General features: G+C 42.9%; 1 protein-coding gene across 1 annotated transcript in view; it reads left to right on the top strand.

Annotated features, from left to right (window-relative positions):
- XYLT1 (xylosyltransferase 1) overlaps window positions 1-25,119 on the top strand; it is a 280,499-nt gene that overhangs the window by 7,079 nt on the left and 248,301 nt on the right. The gene's annotated exons all lie outside the window — the stretch shown is intronic.

The raw sequence follows: 25,119 nt of genomic DNA, 5'->3' as shown, positions 1-25,119 counted from the left end.
CCCTCTTCTGCTCTGTTGATTAATGCTAGAACAATATACAGTATAAAAAGTGTTGCCTGCCTTTTGACTGCAGATAAGGGATGATACATAAAAAGTGGGCTGACATCGTAATTAGTACATATACTGACTGTATGTATGTGTGTGTGTGTGTGTGTGTGTGTGTGTGTATATATATATATATATATATATATATATATATATATATATATATATATATATATATATATATATATATACAGGTTGAGTATCCCCTATCCGAAATGCTCGGGACCACGAGCATTCCGGATAGGGGAATTTTTCGGTTTTTAGAATATTTTTCAAAATATGAATTTCAATGATGGTGTTTTCATTTTGCAATAATATTAATTCCTGTATATCTCTGTAGAATGTAATCTCCCACTGTTAACCAATGTTCTCTTTGTATGGTACTCTGTCAAGCAATAGCTTTTACTAATTGTATGGCACTACATTATAGTATGGCGGAACATTACATGCTGCCAGTTGACTTTTTTTACCTTTAATAATATGCACCTGCACAAACATTCAGAAATACAGCTTAAATTTACTATGTGGTTGTTACTCTTGGAATGCCGGCTCGCGGCAGTTAGGAAGCTCAATACTTGGCATTAGAATACAATGTACAGAGGAATTCAGTATGAAATCCCGGCGGTCGGGATCCCGGCGTTCAAAATCCCGACGCCGGAATCCCGACCGTTGAAATCCTGACAAGGGGGGGACGTGGATCGCCCCCCCTTGCGTGCTCGCTGTGCTCGCCACGCAGTGGGCCCGGTGCCTTACTACGCTCGGCACGCTAATTTATTCTCCCTCCAGGGGTGTCGTGGACACCCACGGAGGGAGAAAGTGTCAGGATTTCGGCGGTCGGGATTCCGGCGTCGGGATTCTGAACACCGGGATCCCGACCGCCGGGATTTTAACTGCATCCCGTACAGAGTTACTGGTACAGAGTCTATGGATAAGTTACACACTAATATATATTTGATGTTTATGCTTGGACTCTATTGTTTGACTGATATGGTGTAATCTCCCATGTAGAGTGAAGAAGTTAGCCATGGCTTAGGCATCTGGTATCCCTTTACCATGGAATGGAGTTCCTAGATAATTTTAGTTTTACATGCTAAGGGCTAAGTTTATTATGTTGTTCACTTGTGTGAACCCCTTTTAGACCAGGAGTGCAACCATAGATCTTATTGGAATGGGTGCTGTCATTTATGCCCCTTTCAGACCGCACTTTTAAAACGGTAAATTGCCGTTTTTTTACCGTTTTAAAACGGTAATGTGTGCGGTCTGAAAGGTCCAGTCCCACTTAACCGGTTAGAAAATGCCGTTTTTTCTAACCGGTTAAAATGCAGGGTCCTACCCGTTTCTGAACCGGTATTTTAGCGCAAAAATCGGCTCAGAAACGGTATTTAGGACCCAGCCAATGAGCTGGGTCCTAAATTCAGCACAGTGAATACTTAATGAGCGCTCATTAAGTATTCACAGCACTGGAGCCCCCCCGCGCGTGTCGACACCCCCCGCGAGTGTCGACGCCCCCCGCGCGTGTCGACGCCCCCCCGCGTGTCGACCCCCCGCGCGTGTCGGCGCCCCCCCCACGTGTCGACTTACCCCGTGCCGGTATCTCCGTTGTGGTTCCCGGCACTGCAGCTCAGTATGCTCGGAAAGCACTTATGAAAAAAGTGTCTTTCAGAAAATGGCTGCCCCCCATACGGAAGACAGTTTTTTTAAACAGGGTTTCCTATGGGGCAGCCATTTTCTGGAAGACACTTTTTTCATAAGTGCTTTCCGAGCATACTGAGCTGCAGTCCACAACGGAGGTACCGGCACGGGGTAAGTCGACACGGGGGGGGGGGGGGCGCCGACACGCAGGGTGGGGTGGGGGGGCGTCGACACGCGCGGGGGGCGTCGACATGCGCGGGGGGGGCGTCGACATGCTCTCGGTCGACACGCGAGGGGGGGGGGGAGCTGCACGGAGGGGAGGGCTGAAGGCTGCACTGGCTTTGACCCTGTATTTGGAAAGTTTCCAAAAACGGGTCTGCCAGTGTCAAAAAATCGGCACTTAAACGGTAATATACCGTTTAAGTGCTGCGGTGTGAAAGGGGTTTTATCTGGCAGACCCGTTTTTGGAAACGTTTCCAAATACAGGGTCAAAGCCAGTTATGCGGTCTGAAAGCAGCATTAGTGTGCTCATAAAGCAGAAGCCCTCGAAGTGGTACATAGACAAGATTCCTCACATGCATGTACTACAAGATCCTTCTCGGTACTTGAATGATGTCAGCTGAAGGATGACTATGTACTTGTGAATTAATCTTTGACATTTCCGTTGTGAAAATAGGATATATGATAAAAAGTACAATATTCTGATTTGGGATGTGCCCACACTTTCTGTGGGCTTGAAAGTGTTCGTACATTTTTCTATGCATTTGAAAGGGAAGTAAGCTTGCACCAGGGCCCTCCTACCTCCACGTCTGTCTGTTACCCAGTTTGTTCTATCACTGTCCACAATCCCAAAGCGCAATGGAATCTGCTGCGCTATATAAGAAACTGTAAATAATTAAAATAAGCATAGTTCAGTTTTGTGCAAAATTACTTTTTAGTTAATGATTTTTCCATTGACTACAAATGGAAATATTGTTTTTTAGGTCATGGTTCACACTTTCTTTTGGTAGCATATTTATACATATTTTATTACATTTTATAAAAAAATAATCAGGCAAACTAATAATAAAAATATACTGTATAGACCACTTTTCCTTTACTCCTATTTACTTTTTCTCAGTTCTATAATTATAAAAAAACAAAAACAAATGAATCTAGGTATGACTAGGATACCATATTGTGTTGATATTGTAGACCTCATCTATATATACATCTGATGTCCGTGAGTCTCCAAAACACTGCCATCTACTGGCAGAGAGTGGCATCTCTTTCTCACACATGCAGAAACACAGAAGGTAGCAGACTAGCTTTCGAAGCTTTTACTAGTACTGTATATGTTTGCTTCATTACAAGCTTAGGTACTACTGTGGTACAAATTATTTGCAAAACTGCATTTTGTGCGTGTCCTGTGTTCACTTTTTTTCCATTTTTTTCTTATTTAGCAAAGGATTTTTACATTTCTACAGCATATATTTACTTGTAATAATATAATCTTAATTCATTTTCCATAGTGTAAAGGCTTGCTGTAACACTACAAGGAATATGGGGATATCTCTCTGGCCAGGAAGACCCCAAGGCACTGCTGGTTCCAGGGAGACACTGGCTGTACCGTTACTGTAATCTCCGTGTGTTTAGAATGATATGGTCACGGCCTGCACATAGCATTGTGTATTAGGAAGGTTCTGTGCGGCAATCTAAACTCTGGAGACAAAACCAAAATGTTCTTGACAGATGCACTTGAACAGCCTGTCTGTAGTGCAGGTGAGCAGATGCACACTCACAGAACAGACCTCCATTCAGCTAGTCCGTAAGGACATGCCTGTTTGGGGTATGTTTGGTGGTAGGCTCTTATGGTTATAATTATAATCTATGTTCTGTCTATAATAGTTGTGCAGGAAAGCGTGCACCTTGGCTTGTTGCTGGAAGCCCTGAGACCACATGGTGGAGCTGTAGTTGTTAGCAGAACTTAGCTAATACTTCAGTCTACATACTGTGCAACCATTCCAAGTCAACACAAACCACAAAGAAACATTACATTGACATTAGTATTGTTACATTGTTTTATGGACACATCGCTGCATTCAGGTACATTTTACTCTGTTGTGGTCCCTTTCAGCTACAGCAGTGGTTTCCAACCCTGGTCCTCAAGTACCCCAAACAGTTCACGTTTTCCAGGTCACCCGGCAGGTGCACTCATTATTCAGGCACATTTGAAAAGATCCACAGGTGGAGCTAATTATGTCACCTGTGATTCTGTGTGGAGACCTGCAAAACATGCACTGTTGGGGGTACTTGAGGACCAGGATTGGGAACCACTGAGCTACAGCCATTTCTATGAAGCGGTAGATACAGTAGTTACATCATAATGGAACTGGGAGATACATTGCTGATTCCATGAACCTACATGCTTTACAAAGCGTCTCTAAAGCTGGGTACACATATATACAATTGTCGGGCCGTTCTTCCGTTCTGGGTCGGACAGCCGTTCAATTGTATATGTGTGTACGCTGTCCCGTACGAGCGATAAACGGCAAAAAACTGTCTTGTCCGTCCATACTCGGTCGGTCGATGGTTCTTTGCAGTTTAATTTTCATCCGACAGGACGGCCTCATATCGGAACAAAAGTGCAGTGTGTACGCACGTTCGATCGATATGCTGCCGTCCTTGCGACTATACTGCCAAAGCTGGAACGCCCATGTGGGCGTTCCAAAGCTGCATAATCTCTCCTACAGATATAGTTACAAAATAATAAGTATATTGCATTCAGAACGCACACATGAATAAATCATGTGTGGAGGTGACAGGGTTAATGTAGTTCACGGAGCAGCGGCTCCGCTGCTCATGATATATCAGGCTGTCACAACATAAAGGAATTTGAGAGGCACAAGCAGACCGACAATAGCCCTTAAAATGAAGGATAATACAAGGCACAGTTGCTAATATTTCAATATGCATTACATAATGTGACACACGGAGCACCAAACTTCTATAAAGCCGGGTATGCGACTAGTCAGTTTGCGGTAGTCACCCTGCCAAACTTCTATAAAGCCGGGTATGGGAGTATAGTCAGTTTGCGGTAGTCACCCTGTAGTCGCATACCCGGCTTTATAGCAGTTTGGCAGGGTGACTACCGCAAACTGACAAGTCGCATACCCGGCTTTATAGAAATATTAAACTACAATATTTCAAATGGGGATTAGTGCAGCGCTCTGCTCCTAGGTGTATGTGTGTGGGAATAAGTTGAGTGGTACAGTGTTGTTTAAAACTTTTACTTCAAAAATAATTCAGATACAATACAGTGTAGATACAAAGTATAACATATACAAAATTCATACAAATTAACGTTTCTGTGGGGATTGTAGTAAGCAAGAAGTAGCAGAATGAAAATGTCTGTCTGTCACAGAAGGCTGCAACACAGTGCTTCCTTGCTTCCTTGCTCTCTTACTACTGGGATTTCTGGGGGGCACTTTATGGGTTGGTGCTGGGTGGGTTGGGGTATCAGGGTGACAGAGTCCAGTAACGGTGCACGGTGGCGGCGTCCCGCTCGTCCGTGATAATTAGTGCGGTCCTATGCGCTTGATGGTTGATGCGCTCCGGCTGGTAGTTGGTAACTGATTCCTCCACGGGGGGGGGGTTTGAGATCGACGTGCTCGTTGGTGTGGTACGGCAGCGAACGGGTTTTCAGTGGTGGCAGTGGGTCTGGTCACTCCTTGTGTCCCGTCGTGGCTGAAGTGCTGCTTAGGTTTCGGGTTAACAGCCCTCTGCCTTTGCAGTCCTGTGCCGCGGTCGGGGACGTGGAGTGTCTGGCAGCGAGCGCGGGTAGGAGGCGGCTTGGGTAACCCCTTCCTTCCCGGTGCCTGTCTTACGGACCCCCGCCTACTCACCCTGGCTTGCTTCTCGTCTCTCTCATACGGCTCTCCCCGTGTGTCTTCTCCGCTTGTTGTTGGTTGCGTCTCGGCCGGTGCTGATGTTCTGCCGTTACCGCTGTCAACCATCAAGCGCATAGGACCGCACTAATTATCACGGACGAGCGGGACGCCGCCACCGTGCACCGTTACTGGACTCTGTCACCCTGATACCCCAACCCACCCAGCACCAACCCATAAAGTACCCCCCAGAAATCCCAGTAGTAAGAGAGCAAGGAAGCAAGGAAGCACTGTGTTGCAGCCTTCTGTGACAGACAGACATTTTCATTCTGCTACTTCTTGCTTACTACAATCCCCACAGAAACGTTAATTTGTATGAATTTTGTATATGTTATACTTTGTATCTACACTGTATTGTATCTGAATTATTTTTGAAGTAAAAGTTTTAAACAACACTGTACCACTCAACTTATTCCCACACACATACACCTAGGAGCAGAGCGCTGCACTAATCCCCATTTGAAATATTGTAGTTCATTATTTCTATAAAGCCGGGTATGCGACTTGTCAGTTTGCGGTAGTCACCCTGCCAAACTGCTATAAAGCCGGGTATGCGACTACAGGGTGACTACCGCAAACTGACTATACTCGCATACCCGGCTTTATAGAAGTTTGGCAGGGTGACTACCGCAAACTGACTAGTCGCATACCCGGCTTTATAGAAGTTTGGTGCTCCGTGTGTGTCACATTATGTAATGCATATTGAAATATTAGCAACTGTGCCTTGTATTATCCTTGGCCATTTTAAGGGCTATTGTCTGTCTGCTTGTGCCTCTCAAATTTAACTGCGGGACCAGACCGGCATTTCTATACTGAAGTTTAGTAGACGCGTACCCCGTCACTTTTGTTTAGGTTCTGTACTCACGCCTCTTTGTTTTGGTATGCCCTTAACCCAGCCCATTATGATAATTTTGTTCATATATATCGTGTCAAAAGCCCAAATCGAGAGAGTGTGTACGGTGGTACAATCTTTTTCTTGCGACTGTTTGGACGGGAGTACATCGGACGTCGCAAGTAAAATTGTACAGGTGTGTACGCGCGTGATCGGCTGTTGTTTGTGGACGGTCCGACGGGAGTACAGTCGGCCAAACGGTTGGATTGTATATATGTGTACCCAGCTTTAGTCATGTGCTTTCCTGTTAGAACAGAACACATTTTTTGGGCCGATTTAGTCCTGATTGCAGGGCTGCAACTGTTTGCAGCCCTGGGATCAGTTAGCCCCCACTGCGGACCGTGTCCATCGCTGAGACTGGATGATTAGATGTTTCAGTCAGTAGATTTGTATATGCAGCCCTGTAGCATATATATAGCTGCACTTACTCAAGCTGCAAGAAAACTCAGGACTAATAGGATTGACCCCGTGGAGTCTTCTGTAGTAATCGGTTACAACATTGCATACTTTTAATTTTTAGCTTTAATTTTAATTTGGTTGTTACTTAACATTTATGGAAGTACCACAATACAAATACATTTATGCTCTTGTTATAAAAAAAAAAAACATTTTAATGGAGCATTATCACTTTCCCTCTAGTTGGGGAAAAAGGTGTGAAATGAGCACTCTGGATAATCCGCTTGACAGTCATTTTACACCATCTTGCTTGAATGCATTGTCTTACCCAGCCTGAGGGGGCGAGTCAATGAGGTGAACAGAATGGTCAGATGTGAATTATAATCGTGAGACAAACACCAAGAAAACTCAGGACTAATAGGATTGACCCCGTGGAGTCTTCTGTAGTAATCGGTTACAACATTGCATACTTTTAATTTTTAGCTTTAATTTTAATTTGGTTGTTACTTAACATTTATGGAAGTACCACAATACAAATACATTCATGCTCTTGTTATACAAAAAAAAACCTTTTAATGGAGCATTATCACTTTCCCTCTAGTTGGGGAAAAAGGTGTGAAATGAGCACTCTGGATAATCCGCTTGACAGTCATTTTACACCATCTTGCTTGAATGCATTGTCTTACCCAGCCTGAGGGGGCGAGTCAATGAGGTGAACAGAATGGTCAGATGTGAATTATAATCGTGAGACAAACACCTATCTATTGCACTGCATGCTGGGAAATATCCCATCTGTTGCCTGCTGCATAGAAATATGTGGGCATGAGGAGCACAGCTTTTTATTAATGTCATATGTCATATAGTACCATAGGGTTTTTAGCATTCACTGTTAAAAGTCAGTGCACAAATGTTAACGCATTTGTTAATATGCCTGTTCCTTGGAACTCTTGCCTGGTGGTATTGAAAAAGGTTTTTATGCAAATACTATCTTCCTTTTGCTTATGAAAATGTGTATTAGTGGAGCAGCCAGATATTTCCTACACTCGTTCTAATTAGGAGTCACTAATTGGTTTTGTATTAACAAAATGTCTACAGGAATTCATTTTTCAAACACTGGATCTTTACAAATGAAAGGAAAATATTGGTTTTCTTTTTGTTTTTTTCAAGCACGTTTAGAGCATTTTGCAATTATGGAATTTGAGAACTTAGACTTCAATAACTCTCACTACCCAAGCAATTTCCAAATTGTCTTTTTCAGCAACTGATAATTAATGTTGTTCCAAAATGCTGAGATTTTCAGAGCGCGAGAAATGTTAATTCTTTATTGTACATTTCGGGTGGGGAAAATAACTTTTATTTTTTTTGTTTAGTTTGTGTAAATTAGCTAAATTTCTTATGTATGCTGGCAAAGACTGCTGATTTGCAGGAATGTTTACAATGTCTACTTACAGACTGCTGAGAAATCATTATAATAAAATGAAATGATCAATTCCACTTCACTTTTTTGGTAGTAACTTTTGTTTTTGTAGTGTTTACGGTTTGTTAGGTTGTTTTTTGCAAAAGTAAATTGCAGATGACTATGGACCATATTCTGGTTAATTTGCTCAGATGCAAATTCGCACCCTTGCGAGGGAACCAGATCCCGCCTTGCGAATGGTGTTATGCCGTCACACCATTTGCAAAGGCGCGTACCATTGGACCATCGAATGATGTGGAACGTTGCTCAGAGTAACCTTAGATCTGCATGCACATTCGGAGGGAAGTGGGCGGGGAGCTGACATCCAGTGATGTCGGCTGCCTGCCCCCCCACACCACCATCATACAATGAGAACGCCCAGCTTTTTCATGGGAACGCACATAAAACACTGGGTGTTTCCATATTGTAATGGCCCACTCCTCCTGCCCCCACTTTTCGTTTGCAGGGATGCGTGCACCCAGCGAACACATTTTTTTTAAAGTCCTATATTTACATCTCCATGCTCGGTAATGATGAGTGCTTTTCCAGGAGCGGTTCCCAAATTCAAAATGGTTGCATATAGATCTTTTCAGTAGTCCAGACATACAGTTAAACAATATATTAGAGGGCGCAAATGTGACCTGAATTATGCCACTCTGATTAACAGAATAATGTAAAAAGATCACAAAAAAAACAGCACAAAGCTTATACAATATACATTTTTAATATATATACAAATATTTACAATTGCAGGTTTTCATGGTTGTCCGTAAAATACAGATTCCATATGAGTACAGTCGTTCTTATATACCCAATGCGTTTCGTCTTACGACTTCCTCAGGGGCATATAACAAAGAATTTGTACAATGATTTTACAGGGCATCTGTTATAATCCTTAACGAGCATGAGTAAAAAATCCTTCATATCCTATGAAGGTGGGTCTAATAGTACAGATGGACCAGTGAGTGTATGGCATAAAAAGTTCCTTTTTTCCAATACTGATAAAGGATCAACTTTTTCTTCAAGGTATAACCTCCTGTCTGAATCATAAGCTAACTGAGTGTGAACAGACATACAGTTTTAGTATCCTATATCTGAAATGCTTAAAACCAGAAATATTTTGGATTTTTCCTTAAGTTCTATTGGACAAAGAAGTTATATAAATAAAATTATTATTATTATATCATGGCGAAGGGACCCAGGACAAAACACAAAATGCGGTTGGGAGACAGAGGGGGGAGATTCAATCCCCACCGCTTGTCCGACAGCATTGAAAAGGCAGATCGACCCAATGGGCCTGACTTTAAAACCTGTCTGGCCCGTTGTGTTGATAACGGCCGTGAATTGTCGCGATCACAGCTGAATCTCGACAATCCATGGCCGTTTACACGGACACGCCCAACTAACATTTAAGTGCCTTTGCATTTATATGAAATTCTCAGGAATGTTTGTGAGATGACTGTATATAGGTGCTATGAGACAGTTTACCTCCAGAAAAGTGAAATGCGATCTTGGGCACTATTTGTAAACACATGGAGTCTATTGGGGTATATTTACGAAGTATGGGTTTTTAGGAGTACAGATGTTGCCAATCATATTATACCTATTTATCTTGCAAATTCTAGAAGATAAGACTAGACTCTGGTTGGTTGTTACAGACACATTTGCACTTTTGTACTGACAAAATGTTGCAATCGTATCAAAATGCATACCTCACTCACAAATACTGGCTTAATATATTCAGATATGCTGTATATGTCACATGCCTAGCATTCTTTATGTGAATTTGATTAATGTCAGAACATGTTTGGTATCCTTCATTTCCTGCATGTCTGTGTTACCCAGTTTGGAAGCTGGCAGAAATATAACCGCAGCAGAGTATTTCAGGAGATCAGGGGTAATGCCATGTTGTGGAGAGGAGAATACAAGTAAGCAGTAAGCATGTGGATTAGATGATAGATACCTGGTAGGCTATCCAGGAGAACTGAGCGATGTGACGCTCCTGTGCAAGTGTGATTAAATAATGTAATGCCAAGTGCACCCCTATCTATCATTACTTTTATAAATCTGGCTGGTTACTACAGTAAGGACATGTGTCCCCCTTCAATGTCTTTCCTACTAGGAGCATTTAGGATCCTTATTGAATTGTGTTTTTAGTGGTAGGGGTTGCCCAATGCTTTATCGGTGGCACTTCTCTAGGTACGGGTGGTTTAAGAAAGGAAGGGACCCATGTACACACTTTGGGGTTTATTCCGATTCACTCAGAAAGGCACAATCACTCAAAACCATATGCACTGCAGGTGGGGCAGATGTAACATGCGCAGAGAGCATTAGATTTGGTTTTTTTATTGTTTCTGTGCAGGGTAAATACTGGCTGTTTTATTTTACACTGCAAGATAGATATCAGTTTGAAGTACACCCCCCCACCTAAATCTAACTCTCTCTGCACATGTTACACAAAATAACCCCCTTTGTGTAGGCTCCCTCCTCTCTGTGGTGCATGTGCAGGTCTTTAGAAACATGGAGCTCACCATGTTTTTTGAAGACAAAACTCTACTGGTTATGCGTGTGCCTCCAGGGGAACATGACATTCCAACAATGTGACCTTATCAAGCTCAAAACAGCCAAAATTCAACCGATCAAGTCAGAATCAGTTATGTAATCATAAGATAGTGATGACAAACCTTATTTACTGAATGTTAATTGATCCCCTGAGGCTATCCAGTTACCCCCAAGCCCGGCCACAGCATTGCCCTTAACACATTTCTGGGTCTGAACAGACATGAAAAGAAATAAGCATTAATTAGTCTGTTAGGAAAAGGGGCATGGTCAACAGATGGGTGTGGCCAATGGGGGCATGGGCATGGTCCCTGTAAATAAAATATTTTAAATACATTTGCAGGGGGTGTAGGCTGTGTCCAGGAGGACAGGCTGCTGCTGCTGCCTCTCTCCCCCGCTCAGCATACGGCACTGAGCAGTGTGTGCTGTGTGGGGAAGAGAGGCTGTGCTGCTGCAGCAGCCAACCCGCTCTACTCCCACTGCCTGGTTTCTACAGTGGGGGAGAGGGGCACAGGTCCCAGGCCCCTCCATCAGACCTGGGCCTGGGTAAAAAGTACCCCCCTCCACCCCCCCTTTCGATGGTGCTGGGTGCAAACAGTGGTATGGCGATTTTCCAGATTCTATGTATTAACACCCGATGACAGATAGTGTATTGGCTGAAATGTAATAGCCCTGTACGGTAAAGCCAGAGGCTTACCGCCTTTTTTTCACCTCCGGTAAATTATTGTGGCGGATTAAATTTCCTCCCTTAGGCTGCATTTCCATGAATACCGATTTAGTCCATAAATTGTCCCATCCTCTGCATATTGGTAATGAATGCACTTTAAGTGCCGCTGTCACTCCAGAATGTGTGTTCCCCAAGACATCCAGCTTTCAACATTTGCTACACTGTTGATTATCCTTAAATAATGGGTCATTCATTGTCAGAGTTAAGCAACTCTCTGATACGCTGACATCATACTAGCTCATGTTACACTCATTTCAACAGGGGCTGGTCCACAAAACAGATTGTAATTAATTGAGTGCATTATGGTGTGGATGATTTGCTTTCTGTTTTCGCCAAGAACCTATTGCAGATGTTCTGTTTTGGATAAATACCTATTCATTCATTTGCTTTAGCCCAAGAGCAAGCAGTTAAGAAAATGCATATATCCCATTTACTTGTCATGAGGTATTGCATTTACAGTGTAAAATACACTCATTACCTGCCATTTGTTTAATTTACACTGGGACTTATTTCTAGCAATGCCTCCTGTGTGTGCATCAAATGAAATTGCTTCCATTGGAGGTGGCGGCACAATTTGTAGCGAACGGAAGATTGCAACTATGAGATGAGAGCTATATGGCAGGGAAAGCACTGTGTAGTGCATGCATATGGACAGGGGCATGCTGATGTGTGTAACACAACTCTTAGTGGAGTATGTGTGTGTGCATTGTGTAAATAACCAATTAATCTGGTGTAAAGGGGCATACACACGGAGCGACTTTGTGCTCTTTTCTACGCAATCTGACTAGATAGCTCAGAAAGTAAGCACAGATCGTTCCATGTGTATGAACTCGAGCGATGGCGATGCGCGGTCCTGCACATTGCCATCACCCGCTGGTTAAGTCAGTGCATGCAGTCAAAATCTAGTCACATTGCTTAGAAAGTGACAGCAAATCTCTCTGTGTGTACAGAATGAGATTTCTCATTCTGATCCACTACCCGGCCTTCTTATTTTGCTTAGCACAAATTGCTGCATGCGTATATGCTCTCATTGGTAGATCTGGACACAGGGAAATAGCCTACCCTAAATAGCTTAGCACACATCTCTACGTGTGTATGCACCTTTAGGTTTAATTAGTCTGGTGGTTCTGGAGGGGTAGTTATTTTTTGAACCCATATTTGTCTTTTCCTTTGTAATTATCATTCTTAGTGGACTAATGTCTACATATCCGTATGTAGATTGGAAAATTCCACAGGAACTACTTAGACAATGACTTCCCACTAGACGTGCTTCCTTCTGATCATATAATGGATGGTACTTGTGTAGTTTCACGGCGCCAGTATGGCGCCGTGCGTCTGAGTCCCCTTGTGGGGCTCGCTTCGCTCGCCCACGCTGCGGGCTCGGTGGCTCGCTACGCTCGCCACGCTATTTAAAATCAACTCCATGCCAACATGGATAGTGGGGGTATGAACTATCCATGTTGGCATGGAGTTAAGTTACTTTTTTTGACATATTTCGTGGTGAGCGTAGAACCCGGAAGTAGCACGGCGCCATGCTGGCGCCGTGAAACTACACAAGTACCTAATGGACAGATACAGTAGTTCCTGAGGGGATGGTTGGGTGTTTTCTTCCCCCAAGACTGCCAGTCCTAGCTGCAATAGCAGAGAAGGCTTCTCACAGTAAGCTACTCCCCAGCTATAACAACAGCCTTACATGGCGTCTGGGGGGATGCAGCCAATGCAGTCCCTTGTAGCTGGCTGGCTGGCTTGTTAATTTGTGCAAATGCTTGGGATTGCGATCCACTGCTGGTCACAACTGCTATAACTTTCATCTAAGGGACCAGACTTTGCCATTTCCCTTGCACTCCAATTTCCTCTTACTATAAACCTATTGTATTACATCTACTGTATGAATGATATCTAGTTTTAGTTCTCCTGTTTTGGGGTCTCCCCATTTGTATGCCTTGATCAGAATGCAATTTGAATTGTAATTGTAATTACATTTCATTTGTCTATTGTCAGCGCTCTGAAATCAAAAGCTTGTAGGTGTACTGGGCACATCATGCGTTGTGACCAAACTATTATATCCTGCTCTGTGCAATTCTCATAATGATGATTTTGATGAAACCATCTTCGACAGGTTGAAATTTGTCTTAGGTTGCTATACTTTTGCTTTATTTTCTACTTTATTTTCTATTTTGCTACTTAGAATTAATGCACAGTATTCGAGATAATTTATTTCTATCACTGTAACCTTTTTCTTTTTCTTATTGATGTTGTTCCAAAAGACTATCATGATGACATCCCCTTCAACACAGTTGCATGTGAGCCTTTAGAAAGCTGACCTGTCTCGGTAACTGAAGTTCCTGCCAAAGTTGAATTAACAATCACCTGTGTTTCCTCTAGCAGCCAGGACAACCATAAGTACAGGCACCTGGGCAGTATAGCATATTTCCACATGCACTGAGCTATGTTGTGCTTCATTAATGCACAAAACCACACCAATGTGAAAATCTTTGCTTCCAAGATGTTTTATGTCTTTAAAGGCCCATACACACCTGGTGACTTTGGGGGTTATTTTGGTTCACTCTTTCTGACAAATTCCTTCTTCGATGGACAAAACCATGTGCACTGCAGGGGGGCAGATGTAAAATGTGCAAAGATAATTAGATTTGGGTGAGTTATTTTGTTTCTGTGCAGGGAAAATACAGACTGCTTTATTTTTACACTGCAATATAGATCTCAATTTGAAGTAAAACCCCACCCAAATCTAACTCTCTCTGCACAAGTAACATCTGCCCCACCTGCAGTGCACATGGTTTTGTCCCTCTAAGAAGGAATTTGTCAGACAGAGTGAACCAAAATAACCCCCTTTGAGCTGAAAGTCGCTCAAAACAGCAAGCTGTGTAGTGCATGCATATGGACAGGGGCATGCTGATGTGTGTAACACAACTCTTAGTGGAGTATGTGTGTGTGCATTGTGTAAATAACCAATTAATCTGGTGTAAAGGGGCATACACACGGAGCGACTTTGTGCTCTTTTCTACGCAATCTGACTAGATAGCTCAGAAAGTAAGCACAGATCGTTCCATGTGTATGAACTCGAGCGATGGCGATGCGCGGTCCTGCACATTGCCATCACCCGCTGGTTAAGTCAGTGCATGCAGTCAAAATCTAGTCACATTGCTTAGAAAGTGACAGCAAATCTCTCTGTGTGTACAGAATGAGATTTCTCATTCTGATCCACTACCCGGCCTTCTTATTTTGCTTAGCACAAATTGCTGCATGCGTGTATGCTCTCATTGGTAGATCTGGACACAGGGAAATAGCCTACCCTAAATAGCTTAGCACACATCTCTACGTGTGTATGCACCTTTAGGTTTAATTAGTCTGGTGGTTCTGGAGGGGTAGTTATTTTTTGAACCCATATTTGTCTTTTCCTTTGTAATTATCATTCTTAGTGGACTAATGTCTACATATCCGTATGTAGATTGGAAAATTCCACAGGAACTACTTAGACAATGACTTCCCACTAGACGTGCTTCCTTCTGATCATATAATGGATGGTACTTGTGTAGTTTCACGGCGCCAGTATGGCGCCGTGCGTCTGAGTCCCCTTGTGGGGCTCGCTTCGCTCGCCCACGCTGCGGGCTCGGTGGCTCGCTACGCTCGCCACGCTATTTAAAATCAACTCCATGCCAACATGGATAGTGGGGGTATGAACTATCCATGTTGGCATGGAGTTAAGTTACTTTTTTTGACATATTTCGTGGTGAGCGTAGAACCCGGAAGTAGCACGGCGCCATGCTGGCGCCGTGAAACTACACAAGTACCTAATGGACAGATACAGTAGTTCCTGAGGGGATGGTTGGGTGTTTTCTTCCCCCAAGACTGCCAGTCCTAGCTGCAATAGCTGAGAAGGCTTCTCACAGTAAGCTACTCCCCAGCTATAACAACAGCCTTACATGGCGTCTGGGGGGATGCAGCCAATGCAGTCCCTTGTAGCTGGCTGGCTGGCTTGTTAATTTGTGCAAATGCTTGGGATTGCGATCCACTGCTGGTCACAACTGCTATAACTTTCATCTAAGGGACCAGACTTTGCCATTTCCCTTGCACTCCAATTTCCTCTTACTATAAACCTATTGTATTACATCTACTGTATGAATGATATCTAGTTTTAGTTCTCCTGTTTTGGGGTCTCCCCATTTGTATGCCTTGATCAGAATGCAATTTGAATTGTAATTGTAATTACATTTCATTTGTCTATTGTCAGCGCTCTGAAATCAAAAGCTTGTAGGTGTACTGGGCACATCATGCGTTGTGACCAAACTATTATATCCTGCTCTGTGCAATTCTCATAATGATGATTTTGATGAAACCATCTTCGACAGGTTGAAATTTGTCTTAGGTTGCTATACTTTTGCTTTATTTTCTACTTTATTTTCTATTTTGCTACTTAGAATTAATGCACAGTATTCGAGATAATTTATTTCTATCACTGTAACCTTTTTCTTTTTCTTATTGATGTTGTTCCAAAAGACTATCATGATGACATCCCCTTCAACACAGTTGCATGTGAGCCTTTAGAAAGCTGACCTGTCTCGGTAACTGAAGTTCCTGCCAAAGTTGAATTAACAATCACCTGTGTTTCCTCTAGCAGCCAGGACAACCATAAGTACAGGCACCTGGGCAGTATAGCATATTTCCACATGCACTGAGCTATGTTGTGCTTCATTAATGCACAAAACCACACCAATGTGAAAATCTTTGCTTCCAAGATGTTTTATGTCTTTAAAGGCCCATACACACCTGGTGACTTTGGGGGTTATTTTGGTTCACTCTTTCTGACAAATTCCTTCTTCGATGGACAAAACCATGTGCACTGCAGGGGGGCAGATGTAAAATGTGCAAAGATAATTAGATTTGGGTGAGTTATTTTGTTTCTGTGCAGGGAAAATACAGACTGCTTTATTTTTACACTGCAATATAGATCTCAATTTGAAGTAAAACCCCACCCAAATCTAACTCTCTCTGCACAAGTAACATCTGCCCCACCTGCAGTGCACATGGTTTTGTCCCTCTAAGAAGGAATTTGTCAGACAGAGTGAACCAAAATAACCCCCTTTGAGCTGAAAGTCGCTCAAAACAGCAAGCTGTGTAGTGCATGCATATGGACAGGGGCATGCTGATGTGTGTAACACAACTCTTAGTGGAGTATGTGTGTGTGCATTGTGTAAATAACCAATTAATCTGGTGTAAAGGGGCATACACACGGAGCGACTTTGTGCTCTTTTCTACGCAATCTGACTAGATAGCTCAGAAAGTAAGCACAGATCGTTCCATGTGTATGAACTCGAGCGATGGCGATGCGCGGTCCTGCACATTGCCATCACCCGCTGGTTAAGTCAGTGCATGCAGTCAAAATCTAGTCACATTGCTTAGAAAGTGACAGCAAATCTCTCTGTGTGTACAGAATGAGATTTCTCATTCTGATCCACTACCCGGCCTTCTTATTTTGCTTAGCACAAATTGCTGCATGCGTGTATGCTCTCATTGGTAGATCTGGACACAGGGAAATAGCCTACCCTAAATAGCTTAGCACACATCTCTACGTGTGTATGCACCTTTAGGTTTAATTAGTCTGGTGGTTCTGGAGGGGTAGTTATTTTTTGAACCCATATTTGTCTTTTCCTTTGTAATTATCATTCTTAGTGGACTAATGTCTACATATCCGTATGTAGATTGGAAAATTCCACAGGAACTACTTAGACAATGACTTCCCACTAGACGTGCTTCCTTCTGATCATATAATGGATGGTACTTGTGTAGTTTCACGGCGCCAGTATGGCGCCGTGCGTCTGAGTCCCCTTGTGGGGCTCGCTTCGCTCGCCCACGCTGCGGGCTCGGTGGCTCGCTACGCTCGCCACGCTATTTAAAATCAACTCCATGCCAACATGGATAGTGGGGGTATGAACTATCCATGTTGGCATGGAGTTAAGTTACTTTTTTTGACATATTTCGTGGTGAGCGTAGAACCCGGAAGTAGCACGGCGCCATGCTGGCGCCGTGAAACTACACAAGTACCTAATGGACAGATACAGTAGTTCCTGAGGGGATGGTTGGGTGTTTTCTTCCCCCAAGACTGCCAGTCCTAGCTGCAATAGCTGAGAAGGCTTCTCACAGTAAGCTACTCCCCAGCTATAACAACAGCCTTACATGGCGTCTGGGGGGATGCAGCCAATGCAGTCCCTTGTAGCTGGCTGGCTGGCTTGTTAATTTGTGCAAATGCTTGGGATTGCGATCCACTGCTGGTCACAACTGCTATAACTTTCATCTAAGGGACCAGACTTTGCCATTTCCCTTGCACTCCAATTTCCTCTTACTATAAACCTATTGTATTACATCTACTGTATGAATGATATCTAGTTTTAGTTCTCCTGTTTTGGGGTCTCCCCATTTGTATGCCTTGATCAGAATGCAATTTGAATTGTAATTGTAATTACATTTCATTTGTCTATTGTCAGCGCTCTGAAATCAAAAGCTTGTAGGTGTACTGGGCACATCATGCGTTGTGACCAAACTATTATATCCTGCTCTGTGCAATTCTCATAATGATGATTTTGATGAAACCATCTTCGACAGGTTGAAATTTGTCTTAGGTTGCTATACTTTTGCTTTATTTTCTACTTTATTTTCTATTTTGCTACTTAGAATTAATGCACAGTATTCGAGATAATTTATTTCTATCACTGTAACCTTTTTCTTTTTCTTATTGATGTTGTTCCAAAAGACTATCATGATGACATCCCCTTCAACACAGTTGCATGTGAGCCTTTAGAAAGCTGACCTGTCTCGGTAACTGAAGTTCCTGCCAAAGTTGAATTAACAATCACCTGTGTTTCCTCTAGCAGCCAGGACAACCATAAGTACAGGCACCTGGGCAGTATAGCATATTTCCACATGCACTGAGCTATGTTGTGCTTCATTAATGCACAAAACCACACCAATGTGAAAATCTTTGCTTCCAAGATGTTTTATGTCTTTAAAGGCCCATACACACCTGGTGACTTTGGGGGTTATTTTGGTTCACTCTTTCTGACAAATTCCTTCTTCGATGGACAAAACCATGTGCACTGCAGGGGGGCAGATGTAAAATGTGCAAAGATAATTAGATTTGGGTGAGTTATTTTGTTTCTGTGCAGGGAAAATACAGACTGCTTTATTTTTACACTGCAATATAGATCTCAATTTGAAGTAAAACCCCACCCAAATCTAACTCTCTCTGCACAAGTAACATCTGCCCCACCTGCAGTGCACATGGTTTTGTCCCTCTAAGAAGGAATTTGTCAGACAGAGTGAACCAAAATAACCCCCTTTGAGCTGAAAGTCGCTCAAAACAGCAAGTTTGAGCAGCTTTCAGCTCAAAGCCGCCCAGTGTGTATGCCCCGGCGGTGAGCGCTGCTGCGCGCTCCCGCATCATCACCGGGAAAGCTGTTCATCTGCTGCTATGAGATGAGCGGCTTTGAGGTCGGCTTTGCATAGCACTGTGCTGTACAAAGCCGTCCTCTCCCCGCTGACAGAGCCGGGCAGGGGGAAAGCCGCTTAGTGTGTATGCATTGAGCGGCTTCCCACAGCGATGATAGCGATCATCGCTGTCCATACACGCTGGGCATAGTCTCTCAGTGTATATGGACCTCAAGTTACCAAGATGTTTACTTATTTATTTTCTACTATCTGTATTTTCCACAGTATACAAAAGTATCTGTGTGCAAAATGCTATGTTTTCGTATGCAGGTAATGTGGCAGTCACACACTAAATATAGGTACTGTATATCATTTTAATCCGCAGAAGCTGCTTGTGTCTCATGTCCCCCCGTTTTGCAAAGAAGATGCATGTTAATGATAAAGTGGTAAAAAATATGCCTGGAGCTACAGAGTCTAGCACCATGGCATGGTTGACTAGAAGGGTTGTTTAATTTTAAAGGACGCTAGATGTATGTTAAAAGCTTAATGCTGATCCTTGCCTCTACGGTGCACTGGTGGCCCCTAGATAGCGCCCGATTGAGCACTGTTCAGGAGCGCACACACCATTCAACATAACAGAGCCCCAATTCCAGCAGCTCTCTCTCATTTTGACGGGCTGGTGACTTGTCACAGAATAATAGTATAGGATATGGAAACATGCACAGAAGTTTTCATGCTACTGTGTTTCTATTTATATGCATGTGTGTGATACCAGAAATATATTTGTGTAAAAATATAAAAATTCAGCAAAATAATTTTATTATGTTTTGAATTTTAGAGCAAAGTTCTAATTCTGTAGCTCCGGGGATGTGCTAATTTAAATGCAAAACAATTACTTACTGTTTAAAATGTCTTATCCAAATGTAAATCAGCCCCTGGGCTCTGGCTCACATAATGCATGGATGCTCTGTTCAAACTCCATACATATTTGACTGCCCTTTCCCCAAATAGCACTCAGCTTTTTATTCACTGACGTCTTCTGTTGCTAAAAGACCATTCTCCTGCTGGATGTTGTGCAGAGGTGATAATATAAAATGCATCCAGAGATCCTCTGTCTTCTGCATAGCCTATTTGAGAATAGTAAAAGGGAAGTACATCTTTATTGGTTCTAGAAGCACTTGTGGATTGTTTTCTATTTAGAAGAATATAATTAGCCACTTTCTTTAATTATTTTATTAGTATATTCCCCGATCAGATGATCCCTTATACACAATGAGGGTATATCATTCTTTTTTCCAAATGTTGGAACATTTCGGACAATTTGACCGTGAGTATTCAATTTTCCGACGGTCGGAAAGCCCGTGGATCGGTGAAAATGGCCGTGGATTGGCGAAAACTGACAGATTCAACATTTGACAGTACAGCCTTTGACGACGATGCAGTTTCGACTGTTTAAAAGTCGAATCTGCATGGGCTTCAATGTGGCTGAAAACAGCCGCATTGAATAGCTGTGTGTTGATATTTCCAACTGTGAGAAATATTGGCACAAATGGAATACCCCGCAATGTAGTAATTGTCAAATATGTAATCTTAAGTTTTAAAGATCGGTTCCTATACATGTATGGGTCTGGCATTGTCCCAATTTATCATTATCAACAAATTGAACAGTACAGTTTTTACTGTTTTGTAATACCCTGTAGTAGTTTGTATTATTTAGGCTTTGCAAGGTAATGGGTAGAAAAGTAAATAGTTAAAAATATAATTATAAAATAATGGTCTTTCTTAAATGGGTGAAAATTCTTATGTGAGACCTTTGGCATAACTAGGTGTTAGAATGGGGGGGGGGGGTTCTTGTGGAAATCTACTGTGGGCTGACCCCACTCCTATCTCTCTCTTCTCTCTCCTCTCTCTCTCCTCTCTCTCTATCTATCTATCTATCTCTCTTTCTCTCTCTCTCTCTTTCTTTTTTCTCTCTCTCTCTTTCTCTCTCTCTCTCTTTCTCTCTCTCTCTCTCTATCTATCTATCTATCAAACAGAGGGAGCTATATCTATGTGAAATTGCTGGTGTGGCAGGTAGTCCAGCTCAATGCTCAGAGGGGTGCTGGACAGTTTCCCGACATCGGGTCCCGACAGTCCAAACTCGACACTCGGGGCCCCGACGGTCACTGGTTATTCTCCCTCGTGGGGGTCCACGACCCCCATAGAGGGAAAATAGAATAGGTGGCAAGCGTAGCGAACCACGGTGCCCGCAGCGTGGCTCGCACAGTGAGCCTGCAAGGGGCTTTGTTGCGCTTTCCCCGCTGTCTGTGTCCGGCCAGTCGGGATCCTGGCATCGGGCTAATGACTGTCGGGATCATATACCACACCCTTTAGGAGAACCAGCATGAAATTATATTTTTGCTCCCCCAGCCTGTATAAATTGATGTATCTATGGGTACAGGATATGTAGCACAGGTGGGCCCTTACACCTGCAGCAGAATAATTGGCTGGCACAAGTATTCGTTGGACCTGCTGTGTTTAATGCCTGTATATAACCTATTTTCAATATGGTCCGGTGAAATGAAAATGTAATAGGAGGACTGACTAATATACTAAATAAAATGATTTTACCTGTTGATCCCACCCCCTTCAAGTAGAGGTACAGTGCCTACCTTGGAACCATTAACTAAATATGGATGTATCCTGAAACACTGCATTCCTCCTGGTGCCCCTGGAGCTATGTAATGTAGATTTTAGCTGTAATGAGGCGGTAACAAGGGGGTGCAAGGAGGGCTCCCCTGATTTCATCTATCAGGTATCCATTCCCTGTGGAAAGATGTTAATGGTGAAGTTCTTTAAAATGGGGAGATTATGGCATCAGCATACACAAGGATGTAGCCTTCCAATTCACTTTATGACTCAGTGGTGTAAAACATTTCTAATGATTAATTGGGTACATTATCCCACAGTGTGACTGCATGTAAGCAATGAATGGACAGAACATATGGCTATGAAATATGACACATTCCTTGCTCTACCACGATAGACTGAAAGAACAATGCAAAGTGGCTAACGGTTTCCAATTTCCTGTCCCAGGTTTAACAGATTGTCCATATTTTCAGTTTTGCTGAACTGTACATTAAAGTGCACCTTTTTTTTTTTCTGTGTGTCACAAGCAATTCTTACCATCTGTTCTTAAGTTCTGGGAGTAAAAAGTTAACGTTTATATAAGAGATGTGCATAATGATCGCTCTTAGTAAACATAAAGTGGTGCTGAAAGTTCTACTGAGACAGTATCACGAGCTGTGAGCTTTAATGCACTGGCTCCGCAGCGAATTGTGTCCCTGGAAGTGGATTTAAATGCTGGCAACTATGACAATGACCCCCAGTTAAGAGTGATCATAAATGACAGCATTATGCTTGCACTTTGTAACTAAGAAATAGCTTTGGAACACTCTTACATAGAAGTATAAAAGCTTTATTCAAGAGGAGATCTACAATACATTTATTATTTCTGAAATAAGTTATATTGCACTGTAATGTATATTAAAACTGCATTCCTCTTCATGAAGTACAGTGTAACCTTATAAAATTGGTATCCGGACTGATCGTAGACTGACTCATGATAGACAGTCATATGGTCGACCACTAATGATAAACAGTCACAAGGTGGACAGGGTCTAAAGGTCGACATGAAAAAGTTAGACGTGCATTTTTTTACAAAATTTTCAGCCGACATGTACCGACAGGTGGTATTTCATGCCCTACCATCCAATAGGGTGTGATGGGAGAATAAAATATGCTCGAAGCATGGTGAGCGGATGCGGTACAGTTAGACCTAGGTCTGGGTCAACCTATGTCATCATAGACACCCTAAAACCAATAAAAAAGCACGTCGACCTTTTGGCCATGTTGACCTTTTGGCCATGTTGACCTTTTGGCCATGTTGACCTTTTGGCCATGTTGACCTTTTGGCCATGTCGACCTTTTGGCCATGTCGACCTTTTGGCCCTGCCCACCTTTTGGCCCTGCCCACCTTTTGGCCCTGCCGATCTTTAGACCCTGCCGACCTTTTGACCTTGTCAACCTTGTGACTGCCGACCATTAGTGGTTGACCATATGACTGTCTATCATGAGTCAGTCTATGTTTTATACCATAACCATAAAATCTTCCTATATTTCATGTTTGCTACTTTTTGCCAGAATTTTTTTTTTTTCATGATTTTATGCCATTCACATCTGGGTTGATGTGCCAGATGTGGTGTGAATACCACCATGATATCTTGCTGCCCTCATTACCAGCTATTATGGCACACTATCTTGTCCAGTTTTCCTATTCTGCTTCATGGGGTTCTAGGGAAAATGAGTAAGATACAGCTCACAAAGTGCCTTTGCCTCATTGTTCTGGAGTTATGGTGTGTACACACGGTTGATTAGGCTTGCTATTCAATCCTGATGCGATCAGATCGCATCGGGATCGTATCGCACAGCAAGCCACCCGACATACATGCGATTTGGACGATATAGTGCAGATCTGCACTTTAGAGCCATTGATGCCCTGTCTATCTGGGTTTCCATTTGTGCTGCCACGGGAGCGTGCATCGGGAGCGCGCATCGGGATTGCAAGGTAAAAAACCTGTACGATCTGCATGCGATCCTGTTGCGATTTTGTCCATATAGTATACAATGCAGACTGTACCCGTGTGTACACACCATTACTCTGTTTCCATCACATTGAATTAAAATCCTTAGCATTTAATCACATCTGCATATAAACAAGGACTTGTGTGCATACAGATATGGAATAATTATATACAATGAAGGGTTTAGTAAGGGGGAGAGGGCCCAGTAAGTAACCTGTCCAATATAACAATGCACGCTATACGGTCCCTATCCTCCATGTCTGCATTCTCTGCGCACTAGGGAAGTTTGGAACGCCAAAGGTATCCTTCATGTTTTAAGAAGGGATCAAGTGCTGGAGAGACTAAATATATAAGTCAAGATGGATCTCTCTCTCTCTCTCTCTCTCTGTCTCTCTCTCGTATCATAAATGATGTTTATTTCAAGTAAGCAATGACACAAGTCCTTGCAGAATAAAATAGTATTCGATGTCAAAGGCGCAGCAGCTCTGTGCCATGTACATGGAAAACAAACAGCCCTGTCTGTTAATAAAAATGCATAGCTCAAAAACTTACAAGATGGCACAGAGATACAGCAATGTAGTGATGGACCAGGGGCTGGCAGTCCAGTGGCATGCAATAGGTGTGTGCGTGCTCGAGAAGGGGGTGTGCCGGATGGCCATTCCGGCCCTGCAGCAATGTGTTTGGTTAATGCTGGACAAGATCAAGCCAATCAAGTAAAAGGAACTAAAGGTGGACAAGACATGAGTGTATAGATCCACAATCGCTGTAGGAGAGTTCTGTTGTTACTATATCTGAGCATATGCTAGGCGAAGGGAACAGCAGAGTCTGGCTGCACACAGCAGTCTTGAAAACCTGTTTCAATTTACTAAATTGCTACAGTTATCATATTTTTTATTTTCCCCATTTTATTTGAGTGCTCTAGTCACGGAAAACCCAGAGGGAATATTCATTGTGCAGGTGTTGAGAGAGGGCTGGGAAATCCTTAGCTGATAGGACAATTGGCCTCTTTTTGAAGTGTCAGAACAATTGTGTAATTAGCTTTCGGCAGACACGTACGTTCTTATGGATACTGTCTGTTTGATGTTCTATTTCTGTATCGTGCTGCTGGAAAACAGGGATACTGGTCTTTCATGTCTGTTCTGGATTAGCTATCTACTTACTAATGCTGTTTTAGGATTTACCTACACAAATTTGGTATCTTTGTAATGTAGGGAATACACAATACACACTCCAAATATGTTCCGGGGGGGCTTTGTTGTGCTGCAGTCCCCACTCTTTCTTCCAAGCTGTGAGATATATAGCGAATGACAGTGTAATGTTGTAAAGATGATCATGGCCTCATGGCTTGGATCAGGAGGACTCTATGCTTGAGGACTGCAAACATCAGGCTAAACAGCTGTCCTTGACTGACTCTTATAGAA

Source organism: Crinia signifera, chromosome 7 (genome assembly GCF_055691185.1).
Source record: "Crinia signifera chromosome 7, ASM5569118v1, whole genome shotgun sequence".
Classification (NCBI taxonomy): domain Eukaryota; kingdom Metazoa; phylum Chordata; class Amphibia; order Anura; family Myobatrachidae; genus Crinia; species Crinia signifera.
This window is presented reverse-complemented; position numbering and strand designations above follow the sequence as displayed.